The following is a 27,100-nucleotide window of genomic DNA, read 5'->3' as shown; positions in this document are numbered from 1 at the left end:
TCCAACTGGAGAGAATTATATTCATGACGTGGGAGGCCACAGAAGATATGGCTCACCCCCCTGGCATACACTTCTATTGCCAAAATCAAGAACCCTGAAAAATAGAGTTGATGGTTGTGGGCATCTCCCACAATGACTCTGGTACCTGCACTTAAGATGCCGCGTGTGGCTTAGTGTGAGTTCCTTGCTATGAAGAAGAGAGGAGAGAAGTGGTTCTGTATAATTAGAAAGAGGACTGGTACCAGAGACATACAGTATCTCTAAAATGGAGGCAGGACACAATAAAGCCTGGACATAGAAAGCTGCACCTTTAGCAGCCACTTCAACAAACACAGAGGAAAAATTGTGCCAAGATAAGGATTCCAGATGGGACCTGCGTTTAGCCCCAACTCATTTTTCCCTCCACTGAGAATACTGACTCAGAATCACAAAAAAAGGAAATTAGAACATATCTAGTTGATAATGGGGGAAAGAAAATACAACGAAAAAAATATATATTGAAAAAAAACTTTGGCCAGGAGCAGTGGCTCATGCTTGTAATCCCAGCACTTTGGGACACCAAGGCGGGCAGATCACAATGTCAAGAGATCGAGACCATCCTGGCCAACATGTTGAAACCCCCTCTCTACTAAAAATACAAAAATTATCTGGGCGTGGTGGCAGGCACCTATAATCCCAGCTTCTGGGGAGGCTGAGGCAGGAGAATCGCTTAAACCAGGGAGTCAGAGCTTGCAGTGAGCCGAGATCGCACCACTGCACGCCAGCCTGGTAACAGAGCGAGACTCCGTCTCAAAAACAAAAACAAAAAAACCTTACTTTGTTTAATGAAAAAGAAAACTTCCAACAAAAGTTTATGGCAAGATTATTTAAACTAGGAATAATCACCAAAGGAGAAAAATATAGCATGAAAGAAAGTGATTTCTAGACAGATTTAAACTAGAAATATGTTCTAGTTCATATCTATTTTGTGTTTGCAGTTAAAAAAAAAACAGCAAAAATGGACTCAACAAAATAAATAAAGATTAGCTGGTAAATCAGCAATCAGCAGATTCCAGAAAAAGGAACTGAGAAAGGCAAGCAGAAGGAAGGAAATTGAATGTAGTAAAGAAAGAATATGAAGAATTTAAAATGAAATAACAGGATTAAAACCTTCATTGAGAAAAGAAAAAAAGTAGTTGGCACAGCAGAATATAACAGTTCACAGGTCTAGAGAACATATTAGAGAATGTAGTCTATAATTAGGGTGGATATATAAATGTCATGCTTGCCTGGTGGAAGCCCTCGAGTCAGAGAGAAAACACTTGGCTCCCAGGCCTGTGGGTCAGGTCAGCCCACCCTGGCTTGAGGGGAGCAGGAAGCCAAGTGTGTGCTTGCCTCAGAGATCAACCTGGGAGTGGAGAAGCTCTCAGAAAGCCCCTTTCTGCTCTGCACCATCAGTGATAACATTGACAGTTAACAAGCATTCTGTATATTCAGGACATATACTATAGACGACTTTGTCTTGCAACCTGTGTTGACTTTGTCAGGACACTCTAAGTATCCTGTAATCAGAAATTTATTTTTAATTAATTATAAGAATTCAGCACTTAAAGATATTTTTCTGCCACAGAATTTGGCCCTTAAACCACTTATATAGCAACACTAGCTGAAAATGATACCTCCACAAATAGAGATCTGGACAACCCCGCTCAATGTCTCCCCTGCAGGTTTGGCTAAGGGAAGACCAAAAATGAGGTTGGTGGGAATGGGGTGAGGAGGGAGGCTGAGAATTCAAAATGCTGATTTTTGACGTTCTAGAAAGGGAAAAACTGTTCTGTAGCCAAAGTGCCAAGTCATGAACAAATAACTACTGTTAGAGATAACTTTGGATTGGTATACATGTTCTGAAGTCAGCCAATCAGTGACAACCTGTCTCCAGTAATTTGTTTCTGGAAGTTAGCCTGTCAGAGACAGGTCCACACTGCCAGACAATAACCAATCATCAAGCGTCTCACTCCAGGGCTGGTGCTTCTGAAAACCTGTCCACAGCAGTTTTAATCCAGGGACCACTCTAACATAGGTGAAAATCCATCAATACCTAAACGCTCCCACTTCTGAAAATCTACCAATTCCCAAACTCCATGCTTCCCAAGACTTACACAAGGTCAACTCTGGTTTTGTTCAGGAATATTATGTCTAACAAGTACAGATCTCCCTTGCAGACAATCAGGAAGTTTATTTTGTCTTGCATTTGATATCTAATTTATTATTTGTTTGTAAGTTCTCAACCGTTTCCACAATTCAAGCCATGTTTACTAATAAATATAAATTTGGACTTGAGAGTAACAGACAGGCTGAAGAAGAGGTAATAGCAATCTTTTCAATTATTGGGTGGTGGTTATTATCTATTCAAATGCCAAAACACAGGTATAACTTTTGTGACAAATTTTTTCAACAATGGACATTTATTAAGTGAGGAAAGATCCTTCCATAGCTCTTTGAACAGCATGCAATTGTTATTCAGTATCATAAATTGAAATTCAGTGCAAGCCAAGATATCCTGACAGCTACACTTAAGAGATTTATGATTTCTTCAACTACTTCCAAAGGGAGTGATAAAATAACAAATTTTTTGATTAAGATAAATTCAAATAAAGAAGATAAAATAATCACAGCAGAAGTTAAAATGGCTCCTCTCGTTGCATATCATCATCAGCCTTTCAGCTGAAATGACTGTTTGAACATACTGCTACCATAAGTATTTTCAGATTCCAATATTGCAAGCAAATTTTCAAGTGCCAGGATGAAGACTACTGCAATAATTAAAAAAAGAAATGGCTCCATTTACTATTACAGAGATTATCAAAAATCTAAACCTCACCTTTTTTTATGACACAGCATAATTGCAAGTAATCACAATGCAGAAAAAAAATTTTTTTCATTGCTTGTACAATATTTTTCCCATGAAAAGGGCTGGTTTTTAAAGCTTTAGCAAGTAAAATCTCTTCCAAATAAGACTTCAGAAACAAGAGCAGATTTTTGTGGAAAACTCTCTTACTGAGCTAAGAGTGAAGACAAAAAATCATACTGCTTTTGGTGGAGATAATACAAATACAAATGTTGGTGTAAACGTTCAAACAATGTTTATTCAAAGTTAAAGCAAAGCATAAATGATTCTGTGAAAGGTGTTAGCTATTTTGTCCGTATTCTGTTTAATGTTGCTCAGACCACATCTGTATCCTTTCTACTGACATTGTAGTAGTTGTCACGAAAATGTTCCCTTTAGTACTGTTCAAAGTGAACAATTGAGGGATTTTTGTAATTTTGTCATCATTTCATATTCTTTAGTTCTCTAGAATTCAAAAATCTGTTGGTTTTCTTCAACAAAAGCAGTTGAGAGAATCTTCAGTTCATTTTGAAACATGGAAATCATAGTTTAATTCTGGTGACCCAAAAAGTTCTTGTTGACTTTTTAAATAATTCATTGAATGAAGTCTACTTATTTCTTGTTCATTGTTTTCACTTTCTCTCAAGCAAAAAATTATGCAAATCAAACAAGAGTAAGCAGTGTTATTGAAGTACTCTATTGCTAACAGAAACTTGTTGAATGGATTAAAAAAAAAGAAAACAAAAACTCATCCTTTAAGTGTCAAGATTGTTCTTACTAGGCACAGTATTGCCTAGTAATGAATAGGAATGAATAGGATGAATAGAATTCATCCTATTTATGAATTTCCCTAGTTATGAATAGGAAAAGAAATTTTGACTTGAAGAGGATAATTATTACAGCATTTAGTGTGACTGTTTTGAAATGAATTTCATCTCTTGAACAATTCAATTATTTTAAATGAATGTTAGTAAATACTCTTCCAGCATGGGGACAAATGAATTCATGATGTTTATTGTTGAAGAAGGGGGAAAAAATTGACAATAATTTTCTTTTTGTCAGTGAGAAACATTTTAGAAAGTCATTGATCAAGATTTAAAATCCTGAAGAATGGAAAAACAAGTCATGCCATTGAAGATGGCATTATATATTTTAACATATCTAACTCGAAGAGCTTTCTCAGAGTGGTAGATTTTATGGTAATAGATGTCCAGTGTGCTAGCTTATTTTTTCTCATTAATCAATGTTGAGTAAACAAAAGAATACCATTAATTTTATGTGACAATACATAGATGGTATATTACAATGTAAATGGAACATAGATTGTATCAGCAAAGAATTTTGTAAGCAAATTTTATAAAACAAGTAACAAAGAGACCCAAAACATTAAGGCCACAAAATTAAAGAAAGTGTTATATAATTTAAACACTTATAATGTATTTGAGATGAACAATGAATAATTTTTAAATATGTCCACAAAATATTTTTCTTTTATCTCAATGTATACATACATATGCCATTAGAAATTATTCACATTGAACTGGAAATAAAAATTACATTTTTATTTCCTAAATCTGGTGGCCCTAATCAGAAAGCTGGCTTGCCTCATTTGCCCAGGGTTAGGGCAACTGCATCTGTGATATTTTCAGAAATATACACAAATTGACTTTGGGATACAGGGATCCTAGAAGACCTTCTTCTTACAAAGCCAGAATTTCAACTGTTGATCCAGCCAGCTCAGCCTAAATCAAAAATTCCCCTTCTTTGGGAATTTCTATTAAGATTCCTATGTTACAGGTGAGGAAACTGAGACTGAGGCAAGAGACTGAGGTGGATATTTTTCAGTAAAGAGCAAAGACTGCCTGGGTTCATGCCTGTAATCCCAATACTTTGTGGGGCCAATGTGGGAGAGTCCAGAAGTTCTAGATCAGCCTGGGCAACACAGAGAGACCTCCTTCTCTACAAAAAAAAAAAAAAAAAAAAAAGAGCCCGGAGTGGGGCATGATCCTGTACCCCCAGCTACTCAGGAGGCTAAGGCAGGAGGATTGCTTGAGCCCAGGAATTTGAGACTGCGGTGAGCTATGATTATACCCCGCACTCCAGCCTGGGTGACAGAGAAAGACCCCATCTCAAAAAATGAAACAAAACAAAACAAAAAAACCCAAAAAACAGTAGGGCCTGCGCCATGGCTGGATAGGAAATATGTACGTACCTAACAACAGAGCACCAAAATACAGAGAGCAAAAACTCACAGAATTGAAGGGAGAAATAGACAATCTAACAATAGCAGTTGGAGAATTCAATATTACACTTTCAATAATTGACAGAACACACAGGCCACAGATCAACAAGGAAATCGAACCTGAGTAACGCTATAAACTAACTATACCTAATACATTCCTACAGAACACTCAATAACAGCAGTATATATATTCTTCTCAAGTACAGATGGAATGTTCTCCAGGATAGTCCATATGCTGGACCATAAAACAAGCCTCAATAAATTTGAAAAGATTGAAAACAGACAACATGTCTTATTCAATAACAATGGAATAAAATTAGAAAATAGTAACAGAAAGAAAATTGAGAATTTCAGATATATATATATATATATATATATATATATATATATATATATACACACACAGACATTAGAAAACATACTATCAAACAGCCAATAGGTCAAGGAAGAATTCACAGGAAAATTAGAAATTAGAAATTCCTTTGAGCCAGGTGCAGTGGCTCATGCCTATAATCCCAGCACCTTGGGAGGCCAAGGAGAGAGAATAACTTGAGGACAGAAATTCAAAACCAGCCTGGGCAACAGTGAGAACTCATCTCTATGAAATTTTAAATACTTTTTAAAAATAAAAAATAAAAGAAATTACTTGCAGCTGAATTAAAAAGAAGACACAACATATCAAAACCAAAACTTACTGTATACAACTAAAGCAGAACTAGAGGGAAATTTATAACTAGAAACTCCTTTGTTGAAAAAGATCTCAAATCAATAACCTAACCTCTCTACCTAAGACACTGGAGAGAGGGGAGCAAACTAAATGTAAAGCAAGCAAAAGGAAAGAAATTATAACATTAAACTAGAACTTAGGAAAACAGAGCATAGAGAAACAAGGAATTTTTTTAAAGTTGGTTCTTTGAAAATATGTTTTTAAATGACAAACTCAGCTAGACTGACAATGAAAAGAAAGAAAGATGACTCAAATTATTAAACTTAGAGATAAAACAGGGGATATTACTACCAAGCTTATAGAAATAAGGAGGATTATAAGGAAATACTATGAACAATTGGATGCCAATACATTAAATAATTTAGATAAAATGTACAAATTCCTAGAAACATACAAGCTACAGAAACTGACTCAAGAAAAAATAGAGAATCTGGATAGACCTGTAGCAAGTAGAGATTGAATTAGTAATCAAAACAAAACACCCGAAGAAAAATTCAAGCCCAGGTGACTTCACTGGTGAACTTTGCCAGACATGTAAAAAAGAATTAATATCAATTCTTCCTAAACTCTTCCAAAGAAGAGAGTTTCATGAAGCCAGTATTACCAAAACAAGACAGACACATCCCAAGAAAAGAAATCTACAGACCAATAAGTATTAGGAATACAGACAAAAATTCTCAATAAGATACTAATAAACCAAATTTAGACATATTTTTAAAAACACCATGATAAAATGCCAATTTATCCCAGGAACACAACATCCAAAGATAAGTTAATATATGATATCAATAAAGTTTAGGACGAAACCCACATAATCATCTCATAATACAAAAAAAGTATTTGACAAATTTCAACATTTTCATGATAAAAATACTCAGCAAAATAAAAATGGGACGGCATTTTCTCACCCTGATAAAGGGCAGCTATAAAAAACCCAGTTACCATTATACCTGACTACAAAAAACTGAATGTTTTCCCCCTAAGATCAAAAAAATACGACGATGCACTCTCTCACTTCTTTTACTAAGCGTACTGGAGGTTCTAACCTGAGAAATTATGCAAGAAAGTGAACTAAAAGGCATGGAAATTGGTAAATAAAGTAAAACTACCCGTGTTTGCAGATGATATAATCTTGGATATAGAAATTCTTAAGGAATCCACTAAAAGACTATTCAAACTATAAAACAGGTTTAGCAAGGTTGCAAGATACAAGACTAATATGTTAAAACCAGTTGTATACAAATGGCAATAAATAATCTGGAAATGAGATTAAGAAAAGAACTGCATTTACAATGGCATCGCAAATAAAACACTTAGGAATAAATTAATGAAAATGGTGCAAAACTCATACTCTGAAAACTACAAAATATTGTTGAAAGAAATTGTTAAAGATCTTTTAAAATGGAGCAACTTCTCAATTTCAAGGATTAAAATTGTTAAGATGGCCATATTCCTTAAATTCATCTACAGATTTAACACAATTGTTACCAAAATCTCAGCTGGCTTCTATGCATAAGTTGACAAACTGATCCTAAAATTAATATGGAAATTCAAGATAACCAGAATAAACCACAACAATCTTGAAAAAGAACTATATTGGAATATTCACACATCCTGATATCAAAACATACTACAGAGCTACAGTAATCAAGACATAAGGATAGATATATAGATCAATGGAACAGAACTGAGAGACCAGAAATAAACAATCACATTTATGCTCACTTCATTTTCAAGAAGGGGGCCAAAACATTTCATTGGGAAGCAGTAATTTTTAAAATAAAAGGTGCTGGGATGCGTGGATGTCCACATGGTAAAGAATGAAGTTTGAGCCCCTACCTCATACCATACACAAAACTAACTCAAAATGGGTATCAGACCAAAATATAAAGGCTAAAACTATAAAACCCTTAGAAGAAAATAGGCTTAAGTCTTAATGAACTTGGAGTTGATAATGGTTTCTTAGATGTGACACCAAAAGTACAAGCAACCAAAGAAAAAAATTGACAAACTGAACTTCATCAAAATTTAAAACATTTTTGCCCAATCAAGAAAGATAAAAATACAAAATGGAAGAAAAAAAATTCAAATAACATATCTGACAAGGGACTCATATTTAGAATATGTATTTAGAGAATGCTTACAACTCGATAGTAAAAAGACAACTCATTTTTAAGAATCTGAATAGACATGTCTCCAAATAAGATATACATATGGCCGACAAACACATTAAAAATACTCAACATCATTACTCATCAGAGAGATGCCAATTCAAATCACAATAGGAAACACCACTTCACACACACTATGATGGCTAGGATTAAAAAGTCGGAGAGTAGCAAGAGTTGTCATGGAGTTAGACAAACTGGAACTCTCATACATTGTTAGAGGAGATGTAAATAGTGCATTCACTTTGGAAAACAGCCTTGAAGTTCATCAAAACTTAAACATAAATTTTCCATATGGTCAACCAATTCCACTCCTAGGTATATTTCCAAGAGAAATGGAAACATATGTCCAAGAGAAATGGAAACATAGAAACTTGTACACAAATATTCACAGAAGCAATATTTATAATAGCCAAAAAATTCGAAGAACCTGAATTCACTTCAATTGATGAATAGACAAAGTATGGTATATTCATATAATAGAATATGGCTCAAGAATAGCAAAAGACTGAAGTACTAATATATGACACAACATAGATGAACCATGAAAATCTTATGCTAAGTGAAAGAAGTCAATCAAAAGGACCACATATTGTACAATTCCATTTATAGGAAATGTCCAAAATAGGCAAATTGATAGAAATAGAAAATAGATTAGCAGTTTTCTGGGGCTGGGGGACAGAGATAATGGCTAAATGGCACAGGGTTTCTTTGGGGGATTGTTCCGTGAAAGGGCTGTATATGCAAAGCAATTCCCAAATGCCAAAGGAGCCAGGAAACTGAAGAAGGAGGCAGACAATTTCAGTTTGTCCATATTGGATGATTTATTGAGAGGCCTCATAGACAGAAGCATGGTCTTGGGTAGCTGCAAGACAGGTAGATCTATGCATTGTTAATCCCGAGGCCCAAGGCTTATATACCACAGGGAAAGTATATGTGTGCTCCGTGCAAGACAACTAAAGGCAACCCTCTGGAACAAGCGAGGATGTAATGAAATTAATGTAAGTGAAATAATGCAGTATATACGCTTGTATGTTTGACTTCTTTTGCTCAATTTTATGTTTGCAAGATGCGTCCATATTTTTATGTGTAATACACATCAATCATTCACATCGCTATATAGTATTGCATTGTGTGTCTACCAGAATGAACTTACCCATTTTCTCGTTGATGCGTTCTTGAGTAGTTTCCAATTTGAGGCTCATACAAATAGTGCTGCTGTGAACATTCTAGTATAGTCAGTTCTGCTTGCTTAGAAACACAAATCTGTTTCAACACAACTGGTATATTAGAGAACACTTATGCTTACTGCAAGTTTTGTGTTTGCTTATGTGCAGTTTTATTTGTGAGAAGCACTAGATGCACACTTAAAATTCCACCCAGCCGAATCAATCCTTGTAGGAACAAGGAAAACACACACATGCATACACCTCAAACATCTATCAGCTACCTCAGTTCACTACATGTGTTATTCTACAAGGTTGTATTTTGTATTTCATTGTGAACTTTTCTATATTAAAAAAAAATGGACATTCAACATCCCAAACATCTCTAAGCATCCTGGTTCAAGAATGCTAGGGAGAACATACAAAATAAGTTTTAAGTATTAAATAGAAGCTAGAAATTATGTGTTATTTTAAAAGAAATAAGAGAGCATATCATATCCCACAAGCAATAGTCATAAAGGAATCTACACATAGACCATGAGACATAGTACTATAAAAATGAAAGAAATTTGGCTTTTTTTAATCTCCAGAAAGGCTGGAACAACTTCAAATGCTACAAATGCTATAAAGTCAATAAGAACAAGGCCTAAAGAAATAAAAGAAATAGATTGTTGAGCCTGTGGACTCAAGACCAGTGAAAAATATCAGGAACAACCTTTCTCATAATCAAAGAGAAAGCACCACCTATATGCAGAGACCTTAAACAGAAATTGCCAAATCCTGCTAAAGTGGTTTATTTTAGTGCTAGTAGTCAGTATTTTGATGGATGCAGCAATTTCCAGAGGCTTCAACTCTCAGACAAAGCCAAGAGTGCAAACCAGAAAGTCACAAAATAATTTCCAGCAGTGATCGAAAAATTAAAGTTTTAATTGAAAAAGGTGGCTATGCATTTGAACCGGTTTGTTCGTTTTTGATAAAATAGGCATCTATTATGAACTCGTGCCTCAGAGGACTTACATTTCAAAAACAGAAAAACACAACCCCAGATTTAAGGCTGCAAAAGATTGCAAATTTTGATAACCCGCCTATAATAGATTGAATGGTGGCCTCAAAAGAAATATATTCATGTCTTAAACCCCAGAAATTGTGACTATGACCTTATGTAGACAAAGTCTTTGCAGATGTAACTAAATGAAAGATCTCAAGATGAAATCATTCAGGATTAGTCAGGTGGGCCTAAATCCAATAATCCAGCCTTATGAAAGAAAAAAAGAGAAGAAGACAGGGAGAAGGGATGGTCAATATGAAGATGGAGGCAGAGATTGGAAGGAAGCAACCATAAACCAAAGGATCCCTGGAACCGCTAAAGCAGGGAGAGACAAGAAGTGTTTCTCCCCTAAAGCCTTCAGAGAGAGTGCAACCCTGCAAACATCTACCTTCTGGACCTCGGGTGTCCAGCACCCATACCATGAGAGAATAAACTTCTGTTGTTTTAAGCCACCAAGTTTGTGGTAATTTGTCACAGTAGCCATAGGAAAGTAATACACCCCCTTCTACCTTTTCATAATAATTCACAAGCTGCAATGCTTGATGTCCACTTTCAAAAGGAAACTTCAGGTCTTTTTTTAAGTTAAAGCATCATATTTATTATAGCATTCATGTATTTGTTAAGCCATTTAACATATATAAATTGCACTACCATTTTTAATAGGTTTTCATCTTCTTTACAGGTCACCGATTACACTTTTGAGTGTTTTGTTTATAAATGTATTTTTTCCACAATCCCTGTGATTTTTACTGTATGCTTTTGCATAATGTGGTTTTTATGGACATGTGTGTTACATTATAACACGGCTGACTGCACATGTTTTGGATAACTATATTACACATTTTTCTTGGGTATATATTCGGTCATGGAATTGCTAGATCACACGTATGCATATGGTCAGCTTTTACTGATGCTGCCAATTTTTCAAAATAAGTATACTGCCACTAGTAGCGATGAGAGTTCTAGATTTTCCATATCATGACCAACAATTAGCATTTTTCATGCTTTCCATTTTAGACATTAAGATGAGTATGCTGTAGAATGATTATATGACTTTAATTTACATTCCCTTGTGATTAATGAAGTTGAATTTTTTTCATCTGTTAATTAGCCATTTGAGTATTCTCTTAGTGAAGTATCTGGTGAAATTTTTTGTTCATTTTTTTAATTACATTATCTGTTAGTTTCTTTTTGATGTCTAGGATTTCTTTATGTATTCATGAATATCTTCTTCCACTCTGTTGCCTCTTCACTCATTTAATTATGTGTTCTTATGAACAGAATTCCTTCATTTTGATAGAAAATTGACCCTTGAACAACAAACATGAGTTTTAACTGCGTGGGTTCACTTACACGTAGATTTTTTCAATAAATATACTGGAAAATCTTTTGGAGATTATGATGACATTTGAAAAAACTCTCAGACAAACCACATAGCCTAGAAATATCAAAAAAAAATAAGGAAAACTTAGGTATGTTATGAATGCATAAAATATATGTAGCTACTAGTCTATTTTATCATGTACCACCATAAAATATACACGTATCTATTATAAGAAGTTTAAATTTATCAAAGATTATGCACACAAAAACTTACAGAGCATACATGGTGCCATTCACATTCAAAAGAAATGTAAACAAACATAAAGATGCAGTATTAAATCATAACTGCATAAAATTAACTATAGTACATACTACTACTGTAATAATTTTGTAGCAACCTCCTGTTACTATTATAGTGAGCTAAAGTGTTGCAAGTATCCCCTTAAAATGCCATGTAACACTAATCATCTCTGTGTGAACAGCTCACCTCTCCAGCAAATTTCATATTGCAGTAAAAAGTGATCTCTCACAGTTCCTTGTATTTTTCACTGTGTTTGGTAAAATACCATGAACCTTGAATAACATGGTGAGATCCACATGAAGTGCCACTAGTGATGATGGAAGTGTTCCCAAGATGCAGAAAAAGGTATGACACTACAAGAAAAAGTTGAATTTCTTAATATTAGCCTAGGTTGAGGTCTGAGGCTGTGGTCACCTGCCATTTCAAGATAAGTCCAGTGTAAGCACCGTTGTAAAAAAAAAAAAAAAAAAAAGGACAGAAAAGGAAATGTGTGAAGCCTCATTGCAGCTACACCACCAGGAGCAAAAACCTTGCACTTTTTATGAAATTTTTTTTTTGAGAGGGGAGTCTGGCTCTGTCACCCAGGCTGGAGTGCAGTAGCATGATCTCGGCTCACTGCAACCTCCGCCTCCCAGATTCAAGTGATTCCCCTGCCTCAGCCTCCCAAGTAGCTGGGATTACCAGTGTGCGCCACCAAACTGGCTAATTTTTGTATTTTTAGTAGAGATGGGGTTTCAGTGTTGGCCAGGCTGGTCTTGACCTCAGGTGATCCACCCACCTCGGCTTCCCAAAGGGCTGGGATTACAGGCGTGAGCCACTGCGCCCAACCTGAAATAAATTTTTATCTGATATTAAAAATGCAGCTTGTATGTGGGTGCAGGATTGCTCTAAGAATGGCATACCTGTAGACATTAATATAATTCCAGGAAAAGTGAAGTCATTATATGACAAATCAAAATGAAGGTGAAGGACCAAAAACTGGAGAAGTTAATGTCATTAAAGGATGGTTAGATTATTTTAGAAAAAGATTTGGCTTTTAAAATGTCAAGATAACAACAGAAGCAATTTCTCCCAACCAGGAGACAGTGGACACGTTCCCAGACATCATTAAGAAAATCATTAAGGAGAAAGGATATCTGCCTAAACAGCTTTTTAATGTAGACAAAAGTGCCCTGTTCTGGGACAAAATGCCACAAAGAACAGTTATTACTAAGGAAGAGGAGGGAGCACCAGGATTTAAGACAGAAAGGATAGACTAACTCTCCTTTTTTGTGCAAATGCAGTTGAGTTTGTGATCAACTAACCCCCAAGGCTTGCTAACCCCCAAACCTCGAAGAGGAAAGGTAAACACCAGCTGCCAGTCTTTTGATTGTACAAGAAGGTCTGGACAAGAGCACTTTTTATGGATTGATTCCATTGATGCTTTGTCCCTGAAGTCAGAAAGTACCTTGCCAGGAAGGGACTGCCTTTTAAAGTTCTTTTGATATTAGACAATGTCTCTGGCCACCAGAACTCCATGAGTTCAAAGAGATGCACTTAGCCTAAAACACAGCATCTCTAATTCAGCCTCCAGATCAGGGAGTTATAAAGACCTTTACGGCTCATTATACACTGTACTCTACTGAAAGGATTGTCAAGGACAAGAACCCCAACGGAGAGAACGTTATGAAAGTCTGGAAGAATTATACCATTGAAGATGCCATCGTTGTCATAGAAAAAGCCATGAAATCCACCAAGCACAAACAATATATTCATCTTGGAGAAAACTGTGTCCAGATGTGCGTGACTTCATATGATGTAAACCATGCCAATTTAAAAAATGTAATTCAGATGTAAATTAGAACCAATCAAGGAAATTATGAAAGAGATCATGGATATGGTTTAAGAAAAAAAGTATGTGGGGTGGGGGAGGGTGGTAAACGATCTTAGAGAAATTCAAGAGCTCATAGATGCCACAACAAAGGAATTAGCAGAAGTCAACTTGATGAAAATGAGTGCATCTGAACCACTGACAGACACTGAGGAAGAAGACGTAGAAGAGGCAGTGCCAGAAAACACATTTACGTTAGACAATCTGGCAGAAGGGTTCTGATAATTGAGGACTGCTTTTGACTTATTTTATGACATAGACCCTTCTATGATACAGGCATGGAAATTAAAGCAAATGGTGGAAGAAGAATTGATACCATATAGACACATTGTTAGAGAAATGAAAAAGCAAGAAAGCCAGACAGAAATTACGATATGCTTCTATAAAGTTACACTAAGTGTGCCTCACTATATGGCCTTCTCTTCCACCTCTTTCACCTCTTCTATCTCTGCCACACCTGAGACAGCAAGACCCTCCTCTTCCTTCTCCTCCTCAGCCTACTCAATGCAAAGATCATGAAGATAAGAAAGATCTTTATGATGATCCATTTCTACTTCATAAATAGTAAATATATTTTCTCTCCCTTATAATTTTGGGGGTTTTTTGGTTTTTGGTTTTCTTTTTTTTCTTTTCTCTCCCTTCAGATAAAAATTTTCTTACTAACATTTTCTTTTCTCTAGATTTATTGTACGAATACAGCGTATAATACATATACAACATATGTGTTAATCGACTATGTGTTATTGGTAAGGCTTCCGGTCAATAATAAGCTATTAGTAATTAAGTTTTTGTGAAGTCAAAAGCTATATATGGATTTTTGACTGTGTGAGGAGTTAGTGGCCCTAATCTTTATGTTGTTCAAAGTCAACTGTAGTCCAATTTTTTTTTTTTTTTTTTTTAGACGGAGACTCGCTGTGTCACCTAGGCTGGAGTGCAATGGGGCGATCTCGGCTCACTGCAATCTCCACCTCCTGGGTTCAAGCAATTCTCCTGTCTCAGCCTCCTGAGAAGCTTGGATTACAAGCATGTGCCACCACACCCGGCTAATTTTTGTATTTTTAGTAGAGACAGGGGTTCTACCATTTGGCCAGGCTGGTCTTGAACTCCTGACCTCAGGTGAGCTGCCCACCTTGGCCTTCCAAAATGCTAGGATTACAGGTGTGAGCCATTGTGCCTTGCCCATTTATTTTTATGGCTCATGCTTTTGTGTCTTTTTTAGGGATTCTTTGACAACCCTATGGTAATCATATAAGATTCTCTTGCATTTACCGCTAAAAGTTTTATCATCTTACTCTTCACATTTAGTTGTACAAACTATCTGGAATTGATTTTTCTGTATATGAGGTATGGATTCAAATACATTTTTTTCCATTGGGCTAGCCAGTTGACTCAGCAATATTTACCGAAAAACCATCATCCTACGTGCCCTACCATTACAGTATGTCTCCTAGATTCTTCATTCTTTTCTATGGTCAGTTTGTCTAGCCTTATGTCAATACCACACTATCTCAATTTCTATAGCTTTGTAGTAATGTGTGTAGATATCTCACAGTTTAAGACCTCAAGATTTGTTCTTCAAAATTGTTTGACTTAGGGCCCTTTGTATTACTATATGAATTTTTGAATCAACTGTCAATTTCTGAAAAAAAAATCATATTTTAAGTTGTATTGTATTGATTCTACAATTGAGGAAAATTAATGTCTTTGCCACATTGATTCAACCCTGTATATATTACATACACTTCCATGTATTTAAGTCTTTGATATCACTCAGTAATGTTTTGTAGTTTTTATTGAAAAGATTCTCATATCTTTTATTAAATTTAGTCTTAGTTTTTTAATGTTTTTGATACCACTGTAAACAGAATTTTAAGTTTTTATTTTATCTTGTTTGTTGCTATTATATAAATGTAGAATTGATTTTTTAAATATTTATTTTCTATCAAGTGACTTTGTTAAATTCACTATTTCTAATAGGATATCTATTATTTCTAAAGCTTGTTTGGGGGATTTTTTAGGTACATAATTGTGTCATATGCATATTTATTTATTTGGCCTTATTTCACTGACTAAGACCTCCAGTACAATGTTGATTAGAAAATGATAGTAGGCATCTGTGGCAGACAGAATAATGACCCCCAGAGATGCCCATGCTCTATTTCCCATAATTTGTGAGTATGTTACCTTCTGTGGCAAAAGAGATTTGTAGATGTGATTATGGGTACAGACCTTGAGATATGGAGATTATCCTGAATTATCCTAGTAGGCCCAATCTAATCAAATGTGTTCCTGAAAACAAGGAACATTTCTTGGCTGTGCTCAGAGAAAGAGCTGTGACAATTTTGCTGGCTTTGAAGATGAAAGAAAGGGCCACTAGCCAAGAAATGCAGGTGGCATCTAGAAGCTTAAAAAGGTAAGAAAATGGATTCTCCCTTAAAGTATCTAGAAGGAGAGCAATTCTGCCCTGCTGTTCTGTGGATAAATACTTTCCATCTGAGAAACAGCTTTTGGCTTGCTCCTGCACCTTAGGAGAGAATAAACACTTAACCACAGGCCATCAAGATACCACATGACCTTGGCTGCCCATCATAAACACAGTGTTGTCCGAACCACCACACCATAAAGTTGGGCATGCACAGCAGCACTCTGTTATTGAATGGAAGAAGTATGGGTGATACAGGGATCAAGCAGGCCCTAGAATTACAAGTAAATTGCAAGAAGTGACCCAAATCTTCCTGAGCCCTATAATATTACCTTTTCTTTCCCAGCCTACAACTATGGCTTCATGTGGAGTTTTTGTTATTGTTGTTTTTGTTTTGTTTTGTTTTGTTTTTTGACCAGTTGGCTGAGAAAGAGAAAGCTAGGCCTGCTTTACAGATGCTGCATGATATGCAAGCAAAGCCAAAAGTGAACAGCTGCAGCACTACACCCCTTTCTGGGACATCCCTGAAACACAGTGGTGAAGGGAAATCCTCCCAGTAGGCAGAACACTGAGCAATGTGCTTTTTTTTTTTTTTTTTAATTTGAGTTATATACCAAAGTTCATTTTTCTTGAAAGGAGAAATGGCCAGAAATATGAATCTAGACAAATTCACAAGATGTGACCAGTGATTCGTCTGGACAATCGGGCCCCTGGAAGAAACATGACTGGAAAATTGGTGACAAGAATGTCTGAGGAAGAGTTACAAGGATAGATCCATCGGAATGGACAAAGAATGGTAAGAGATTTGGTTTCATCTAAATGATCCTCAAAGGTGACCTTAGCAGAGGAGAATTTTGATAATCAAGTGAATAAGATGATTCATTTTTATGGATACCAATCAGCTTCTTTGCCCAGCCATGCCTTTCATTATCCAATGGGTTCATGAACAAAGTGGCCATGGTGTCAGGGAAGGAGATTATATATATGAGCTGAGGAATGTGGACTTCCACTCACTAAGATCAACCTGGCAACAGTCATGCTGAGGGCCCAATCTGCCAGCAGCAGAGAACAACACTAAGTGCCCAATATGACATCATTTCCTGGGGTGATCAGCCAGCTACTTAGTGGCAGCATGATTACAATGGACTACTTTCCACATAGAGGGGCGTAACTTTGTTCTTACTGTAAAAACGCTTGGATATGGATTTGTCTTACCTGAATGCAATGTTTCTTCCAAACCTCTCATACGGCAGAGTGTCTTATCCACTGTTGCAGTAATTCTGTACACATTACTTCTGATCAAACAACTCATTCACAGCAAATAACTTGTGGCAATGGGCCCACGCTCATATAATTCACTGGCCTTACTGTGTTTCCCCTCATCCTGTATCATTTGGTTTGGTACAACAGTGGAATGGCCTTTTGAACGCTCAGCTACACCTTGCAGGACTAAAGCAATGTCCTCCATGAGGCCGTCCAGGCCCTAAAACAGCATCCAGTAGATAGTGATATTTCTCTCACAGCCAAGAATCAAGGGGCAGAAATGCAAGTGGCTCCACTCAATATTACCCCTAATGAGGTAATATTGTTTAGTGTCTTTCTATATGACCAAATATGACCAAATCTTGCTATATGATACAACATAGAGTCAAATTTGCTAATGTTTCATGTCCACTAGAAACACATAGGCATTATTCTACCACTAGAAACACATAGGAATTATTTTATTGGTGGATGCAAGTTTCTACATGTTTATGACTTTAAATTTCTTAATCATTTTTTCAAATACTCTATATTATTTTATTTTTATTATAGGTTATAGATTTGTCCAGCTCTCCATTCCAACATTTGCCTTATAGAATTTGAAGATACGTTACTATATGTGTAAACATTTGGAATTGTTTTATCTTCCTAATGGGACTACACTTTTATCATTGTAAAATGTTCTTCTTTATTTCTAAGATTACATTTTGTCTTAAACTCTAATTTGTCTATTATTAGTACATCTATATCACTTTTCCTTTTGGTTAGCATTTACATGGTATATATTTTTCCATTCTTTTACTTTTAATCCTTCTGTATTTTTATACACAAGGTATGTTCCCCATAAGCAGCATGTTGTGGATTTTGCCTTTTATTCAGTCTGTCAAGCTTAGTCTATTAATTGATGAATTTATCATAATTGTTGATATATTTATATTTGTCATCATTCTATTTCTTCTTTTTAGCACTGTTTTCCTCAGCTTTTATATTTCTTTTTTCCTCATTTCTTGCCCCTTTTTGGTTAAACAATTATTTTTATTATTTTATTTTCCCCTGTACGTAGATTTTAAACATTTTTGTTGTTGTTATTGTTCTTTCAGAGGCTCTGTACAGATTACATTGGGCATTTTTCTCTTACTACAACTTAATATAAAATTAGTACTCATGCTTACCAATTCCCAGATCTTCAAACACCTGAGTCTTATTCCTTCTTCCACTGTGTGTTTTTGTTTTTTATGCATTTTAATTCTCTCTATGTTTTAAATCTTAGGATACATAATTATTATAAAATCAACAGTTTATTTATATTTATTCAGTGATTGACTCCATTGCTCTTCCTTCATTTTCATGTTTATTTTATCTCCGAGATTATTTACTTTCTATGTAAGTATCTCTTTTAGTGGATAAATGTTGGCAATTTTAATTTAGCTAATTTTTGTTTGCATAGAAATTCTTTAATATGCCTTATCTTTTGAAGAATATTATTGGTACATTCAGAATTCTAGGTCAGTGGCTGGTTTTCTGTTTTGTGTGTGTGTGTGTGTTTGTGCTGTTTGTTTTAAAGGTCTATTTCCATTGAGTTCTAATTTCATCCATTTCTTTTGAGAAAATAGCTCTGTCTTATGGATATTCTTTTTCAGGTAATGTGTTCTTTTTCTCTAGAAGTTTTTCAGAATTTCTCTTTGTCCATGGTTTTAAACAATTTTATTATAATGTGCTGAAGCATTTTTTTTCTTAGTATTAATACTTTTCATGCTTGGAGTTATAAAGATTCTTGAATCTGTAGCAAGATTTCCTTCCTTTTACATTTTTAGGAAAGACTCAGCCATTGTTTCCTAAATATTGCTTTTGCCCTGGCATCACTTTCCTTCACCCTTAGAATTTCAATTCACGTCAGACTTTCTCACCATATCTTAGATGTCTCTTAACCTTTTTTGTGTATTTTCTATCTTTTTATCTTTCTGTGCTTCAGCCAGAACATTTCCACTGACCAGTATATTTATCTTATTTTCTGCTATGTGCAATGTAATTAAACTCATCTACTGAATTTTAAATATTTCATTTTTCAATAATTAAATTTTCACTTCTTTAATGAAATTCTTCACTTTATTTTCTTGAAACTATTGATTACAGCTACTTTAACTATGTGTTTTATAACTCCAAAATCTAGATCATCCATGGTTTTTTCCTATTGTCTTTTTTCCCCCTCTTAGAACTAATTATGGGAATACCTATTAATTTTTGATAGATTGTTAGACATTTTATATGATAAACTACAGAGTACCCAGAGGTATTATCGTCCCCTAAATGAGCTTCCCTCTACCTCTGGTACACAAAGTGTGGGCATGTCATCTGCATCCAATTAGGGACTGAGCTGACTTAATTTGAGTTACAGTTTTTATAAAGTTTTATTTTCTCTGGTTCACTTCTACCCCTAGCCTGTAGCTCTCTGAGTGGTTTTACAAAGGCCCTCCTTTTAGTGGATTCTGAAGTGTAATTTTTGTCTTCTTGGCACTATGAAATGGTAAAAGTCTTTCAGTGGCGAAAGACGCCACTCTGACTTCCATGAGCATTCTGCTTACTTTTAAACTTTGCATTTAGGAATTTGGCAAATGCCTGAAGGACAAAACTAGCCACTGGTCTTAATTTTCTATGCCTCTCTTTTCACCAGGGTCTTGCCTTCGCCCCATATTCTGGCTGTATTCATGTTACCAGAAAGGGGTCCCAATCCAGACCCCAAGAGAGGGTTCTTGGACCTTGCAAAAAAGAATCTGGGGTAAGTCCACACAGTAAAGTTCTCAGAGGCGTTTGAACCAGAGCAACTCTATCTTAAATAGGAGCTGGGTAAAATGAGGCTGAAACCTACTGGGCTGCATTCCCAGGCAGTTAAGGCATTCTAAGTCACAGGATGAGATAGGTCAGCACAAGATACAGGTCATAAAGACCTTGCTAATAAAATAGGTTGCAGTAAAGAAGCCAGCCCAAACCCAAAAAACCAAGATGGCCACGAGAGTGACCTCTGGTTGCCCTCACTGCCACGCTCCCACCAGCGCCATGACAGTTTACAGACGCCATGGCAACATCAAGAAGTTATCCTATATGGTCTAAAAAGGGAAGGCATAAATAATCCACCCCTTGTTTAGCATATCATCAAGAAATAACCATAAAAATGGGCAAACAGCAGCCCTCAGGGCTGCTCTATGGAGTAGCCATTCTTTTATTTCTTTACTTTCTTAATAAACTTGCTTTTACTTTACAGACTTGCCCTAGATTCTTTGTTGCGTGTGATCCAAGAACCCTCTCTTGGGGTCTGGATTGGGGCCCCTTTCCTGTAACAAAATGAAAGCAAGTTTATTCAGAAAGTTAAGAAACAAAAAATGACTACCCCGTAGGCAGAGCAGCGGCATGGGCTGCTGAACTGAGTCTACTTATAGTTATTTCTTGATTATATGCTAAACAAGTGGTGGATTATTCATGAGTTTTCTGGGAAAGGGGTGGGCAATTTCAAGAAATGAGGATTCCTCCCCTTTTTAGACTATATAGGGTAACTTCCCCACATTTCCATGGCATTTGTAAACTGTCATGGCACTGGTAGGTGTGTCTTTTAGCATGCTAATACATTATAATTAGCATATAATGAGCAGCCAGGACGACCAGAAGTCACTTTCATTGCCATCTTGATTTTGGTGTGTTTTGGCCAGTTTCTTTACCACATCCTGTTTTATCAGCAAGGTCTTTGTGACCTGTGTCTTGTGCCAACCTCCTGTCTCATCCTATGGCTAAGAACACCTAACCTCCTGGGACTGCAGCTCAGTAGGTCTGTCTTGTTTTACCCAGCCCCTATTCAAGATGGAGTGCTCTGGTTCAAACACCTCTGACATTCATATCCCCAAACTTTAATTTTTGTCCCTCCCGTTCCATGAAATTGCCAGACTCTGCTGGCTTCTCTCTCTCTTAGCTGCAAACATCTTCCTGGCTCTACACCAGGCTACTCAACTATTTGCTCCATACCAAGAATAGTCAAACGCCCTGAGGATAAAAAGCAGTTACAGATGTTATCTTCTTAAAGGTCTTCTTCTCTCTGAGCTCTTATACCCTCAAATCCTAGTTGCTTCAGTAACTCTCTGATGCCTTCAAACACTTTTTTTTGTATCCTATCCAGCTTTTTAATTGTTCTCAGTAGGAGTATCTGCCTTCTGCAGGCTATTCCATCATAGCTCCAGAGTCTTATTCTAAAGTAATTCTTCAGATACTCTACATGGGATGATTAGTTTTCTGCCATTTACCATTTTCACTGAAAAATATACTTATTATTTATTTTGTTACATATTTGACAACCACATATTTACCATTTTATAGATAGATAATTTATTTGTCCAATATCTTATCAATGAACTTTTTTTTAAACATTTTATGAAAATGTTCAACATGGAAAAAAACAGATATAGTACAATAAACACCCATGTATTCATCATCTAGATTCAACACAGTTAGCATTTTTGTCATATTTCTCTTCTCCCTAAATTCTTCAGCATGCAATTCCTAAGAATAAAGATATTTTACCTTCATTATCACAATATGTTGGACAGTTCTGTCTAATGTTTTGGTGATTACAAAAAATACTTTAAAGAATATCCATGAACTTATATTCTGGATAATTTATGTTTGTATATCCACAGTATATATTCTAAGTAGGGAGGTGCTGGTTCAAAGTGTAGGTGCGTTTACAATTTTGATAAATAACTGGCAAATTGTTCTCCAGATAAGTTGCACCAATTTGCACTCCCAACAAACTGTATGGGAGCTCCTTTGAAGGGGAGAGCTTTTGATGTCACTCTTTGGGTGTCTCATCTGGTGATCTCGGCATCCTGTGATAAACCAAGTGTGTCAATTAGCACTTGAAAGTCACCATCTCTTATCAAAGGCACTCAGGGCTTCTTAAATCCAGGAATAATTTTCAAAACTTTAAGTGTCCTCTAAAAGAAGGCAAACACCAAGAAGACATGAATTCTAAAATTTCAACTCTGATTGTCTAACTATACCCAGATCATAAAAAGACCCAGGAAACTGTTCCTAGATGAAAGCGATTTCAGTTTCACAGAAGCATTATCAAAAGGGAAACAAAAGGAAAGAGAAACAGAGAGCCAACCAAATTTGTTTAGTGAGTTTTTTAAGGCGCTCCTTCCAGTGCTGTTTTAATCCTCTTTACATTTCCCTCTCATAGAGAACCAAATTAAATGTTTCATTTCACAAAGACAAGAAAAAATTATGATAACCTTGAAAATATTTATTTTAGATGAAAACAATGATTAATAAAGCTTAATTCAGATAAAATTAATTGATCCTCTGTTATGTTAAACAAACTGTTTTAAACACTGCTGAGCATGAAAACTGAAGTGAAACAACCTTTCCATGAGGTAGTTAAAGCCATTTAAGTGTTGCCAGAAGGCTGACAGAGGGAATCAGTGGAGCAGGCATGCTTTCTGAATATGACTAGTTGTGTGATGAATAATTAATTTCAGCAGCATCTTTGTATTATTTTTCAATTTTATGCAATGTTTTCAACTGTCATTGAACATGATGCTCTCATACAACTTTATAACATTAGCAACTATCATTTGTAAAGGATCTACAAAATTGCCAAAGGGTTTGCATGTTTGTTTTCAATTTAATCTTCGGGTTATGCAGATAAGCAAACAAAGGCTCAGAAAAAAAAATATTTAAAGAGACTAATTTAAAAATAGCTAGGAATTTTTTAAGCTGAAATTAAACCCAGAGTATGCCATTTAAATTTAAATATTATCTAATTTAAATATAAATGAAAGTTTGTAATAGAAGATACGAGAAATCACAGACCTAATAGCTACATTGATTTTTAAGAGAGAGTGAATATTAATATTTTATGTACACATATATCTAAATATCTATAATTGTTTGTCTTATGTCAAAATAATATTCATTTTATTTTTTTAACGTGTAGAAATAAAGTAGACCAGAAAAATACAACTTCCAAGTATGCCACTACTCAGAAATAATCAGTGTTCACATATTGTCAAATAGCTTTCCAGAATTATTTATATTGATGGGGATCACACACTACCCCAAAGGATAGCACCTTGACATTTGAGAAAATAGCAGAAGCAGGAAGGTCTCTCTGACCTTCTCCCACCCTTCTCCCCTGAAGCAGGCCATAAAATAATTCACTGGCCTTCCTCTAAAATAGTTCATAAGACCGTCATTCCAGAGAGGTCCTGTCTGTACCCAGAGGAAAGGAATGTAGCACAGGCACACAGGAAAGAATCTGAACAAACAGGCCTTGCTAAGTCCCCCGGCCCCAATTTATTACCATTTACATCATACTCTTTTTTTCCCTCCAGTTATACTTCTGTGCAACTGTTCACAAAAATACAGTTTTTCCTGTTTTGGGGGGTCTTTGTTTCTCTTTTTCTTTTTTCTTTTTTTTGAGATAGGGTCTCACTCTGTGACCTAGGCTGGAGTGCAGTGGCACAATCACGGCTCACAGCAGCTTCAACCTCCCAAGCTCAAGGAATCCTCCCACTTCAGCCTCCCAGGTAGCTGGGAGGACAGGTACACACCACCATGCCCAGCTAATTTTTTGTATTTTTTGTAGAGATTGAATTTCACCATGTTGCCCAGGCTGATCTCAAACTCCTGGGCTCAAGCAATCTTCCTGCCTCAGCTTCCCAAAATTCTGTGATTACAGGCATGAGCCACTGTGCTCAGCCTGGGTTTTCATTTCTAAAGACTCCTGTGTCACATAAAACTTATATAAAATAAATTTGTTTCCTTTTTGCTTGTTATCTGTTTTTTATCATAGGTCTTTCAGTCTTGAAAGAAAAGAAACCTTTTCTCCCTGTGATAGGTATACATGAATTTTAGGGTACTATGGTTTAAATGGGTCCCCCAAAGTTTATGTGTTAGAAATTTAATTCTCAATGCAATAGTATTGAGAGGGGAACCCTTAAGAAGTGATTAAGTCATGAAGGCTCTGCCCTTATGAATGAATTAATGCCACTATTGGAGGAGTTAGTTATCATTGGAGTGGCTTCTTGATAAAAGCAAGTTTGGTCCTCTCTTGCTTGCTCTCTCTCTCTTTCTCTCACTGTCACCCTTTCTCATCCTCTTGCCTTCTGCCATGGAATGATGCAGCAAGAAGGTCCTCACCAGATGCTACAGCTTGATATTGAACTTTCCAGTCTCCAGAACAGTGAGAAACACATTTTCTTTTTTATAAATTACTCAGTCCCTGGCATTCTGTTATAGCAGCACAAAAAGGACTAAGACACAGAGTGACTTAATGTTTACTGTTGTAGCTTAATATTTTTATTTAGGTATATATTGAGTGTGGTTTTCATATCAATAAATATTTCCTGCTTATAATTACTATGACAGTTTTTTCACCATTATAAAAATGACAAAGAACTTAAGAATTCCAGCAGTTTGGGTCAGGTGCCATGGCTCACACCTGTAATTCCAGCACTTTGGGAGGCCAAGGCAGACAGATCACTTGAGCCCAGGAGTTTGAGACCAGCCTGGGCATCATGGCAAAACCTTGTCTCTATGAAAAATACTTTCCTTTTTAAATAACAATAAATAAATAAATAAATAAATATAAAAAAAGAAGTCACGCAGTTTAAAGAATCAATAACCCTCATCAACAATTATAAAGTCTCGTAGATATACAGAAATACATACATTTCTTTTCCATACCAATGCAAGCATACAATATGCACTGTTCTGCATTTTCCTTTGTTCACTTAATAATGTGTTATTGAAAATTTTCATTTCACTACCCACATAGAGTATGCCATTGGATGGATACATTATAATTACTTTACTAGAATTCTACTGATAACAATTAATTTTTAGTACCTTTTTAGTATTATAAATATAAAAATATTCTTGCAATAAATATAACTACTAGGAGCAGTAGTAATCATCATAATATTATTGTTGATGTTATTATTTCTATGTTCCAGGTACTATTCTAAGTGACTTACCTGTCAATATTTATTTTTTTTAATTTTTTTGAGATGGAGTCTGGCTCTGTCTCCCAGGCTGGAGTGCAGTGCAACTGCAACTTACTGCTTACCGCAACCTCCACCTCCCAGGTTCAAACAATTCTCCCACCTTAGCCTCCCAAGTAGCTGGGATTACAGGCAGGCACCACCACACCTGGCTAATTTTTGTATTTTTAGTAAAGACAGGGTTTTGTCATGTTGGCCAAGCTGGTCTCAAACTCCTGGCCTTATGTGATCCTCCCGCCTCAGCTTCCCAAAGTGCTGAGATTACAGGTATGAGCCACCACACCCAGCCACATGTCAATAATTTAATCCTCACATCAACTTTATGAAGTAGTCACTATTATTACCTCAGTTTTACCCAGATAAGGAAAATGACGCACATAGAAGTTAAAGAAATTACCCAAATTACACAGATGATAAATACATATGTATTTCCACATGTTAATAAATACATAGGATAATTTCTAAGACATGTGAGTCAAATAGAAACACATCTTAAATTTTGAATGATATGGTCAAATTGTCCTTTAAATGAGGCTGTATTAATTATATACTCTCTTCAACAGAATATGAAATTTCTAGAATTCTTCCATTCACCAGTGTTGGGCATTATAAAACTTGGTAATATGCGACAGTTTAATAAGTGAACAAATCAAATTATTGTTTTGTTTACAGTACTTTCATTATGAATAATTCTAGCAATTTTTAATATAATTTTTAGCTATTTGTAGTCCTTCTTCTGTGAACTGTCTATACTATAAATGTTCTTTGCTATTGAGTCGTGAACTTGTAGGATTGCCTAATATGCCAAAGAAAATAACCCTTTGACTATTATATATTTTGCAAATATGTTTTCCCAGTTTTGCTTTTTACTTCCCTTACAAAATTTTTGCAACTACCCTGTTGAGGTACTAAATTTAATTTTTATGTACAGTCCACTGCCTCCAAAAAAGAAAATACTGCTTCACTTTTCTTTATTTATTCCCTTGCATCTGTCTTTATGCCTGCCAAACTTTCTCTCTCTCTGTGTCTTGTTCTCTGCCCCTCTCTGACTCCTTCCTTTCTTCGTTTTCTTTCTTTCTACTTTGAGCTCAGTAGAAACAGTTGAGTTAATCATACTGCTTAGATTAAAGAATACTATTATCACATTTGCATGTTATACGCCCCAATTGTTGCATTTTATTGTACCCCTCCAACCCAGTCCCCACTACCTTTCCTGCCCTGTAGGATCCCATAAAAAGAAGATGCTGGATGCATGACCTTGGTAAAGGCTCATCTGGAGGGAAATTTGATGATTTCTGTTTATCAATCTAATTGTAATCTCTCTTTATATATACATAGATATAATTATGCATTTTGTCATTTTATCTTTTTTTATCGTTTAAACCATTTCTACTATCAAATAATCTTCTTCTCCAGATTTCTTAGAAAACAGAATGAAATCTAAAAATTAAAAATTACTTTTCACATTAGGGATAAAGAAAAATATTTAAGGTATGAGGACAGTAATTTATACTGGATTGCAAAATAAAAATACAGTGTATTGAGATTAATTATTTAACATTTTATAATTCACCTTTTGTTATTTTAAATAAAACATTTTAATTTACATAAATGACATTGTGCTATAGGCCTTTTTCTATTTATTAATAGCTTCAC

This window comes from Pan paniscus, chromosome 8 (genome assembly GCF_029289425.2).
Source record: "Pan paniscus chromosome 8, NHGRI_mPanPan1-v2.0_pri, whole genome shotgun sequence".
In the NCBI taxonomy this organism is placed as follows: domain Eukaryota; kingdom Metazoa; phylum Chordata; class Mammalia; order Primates; family Hominidae; genus Pan; species Pan paniscus.
This window is presented reverse-complemented; position numbering follows the sequence as displayed.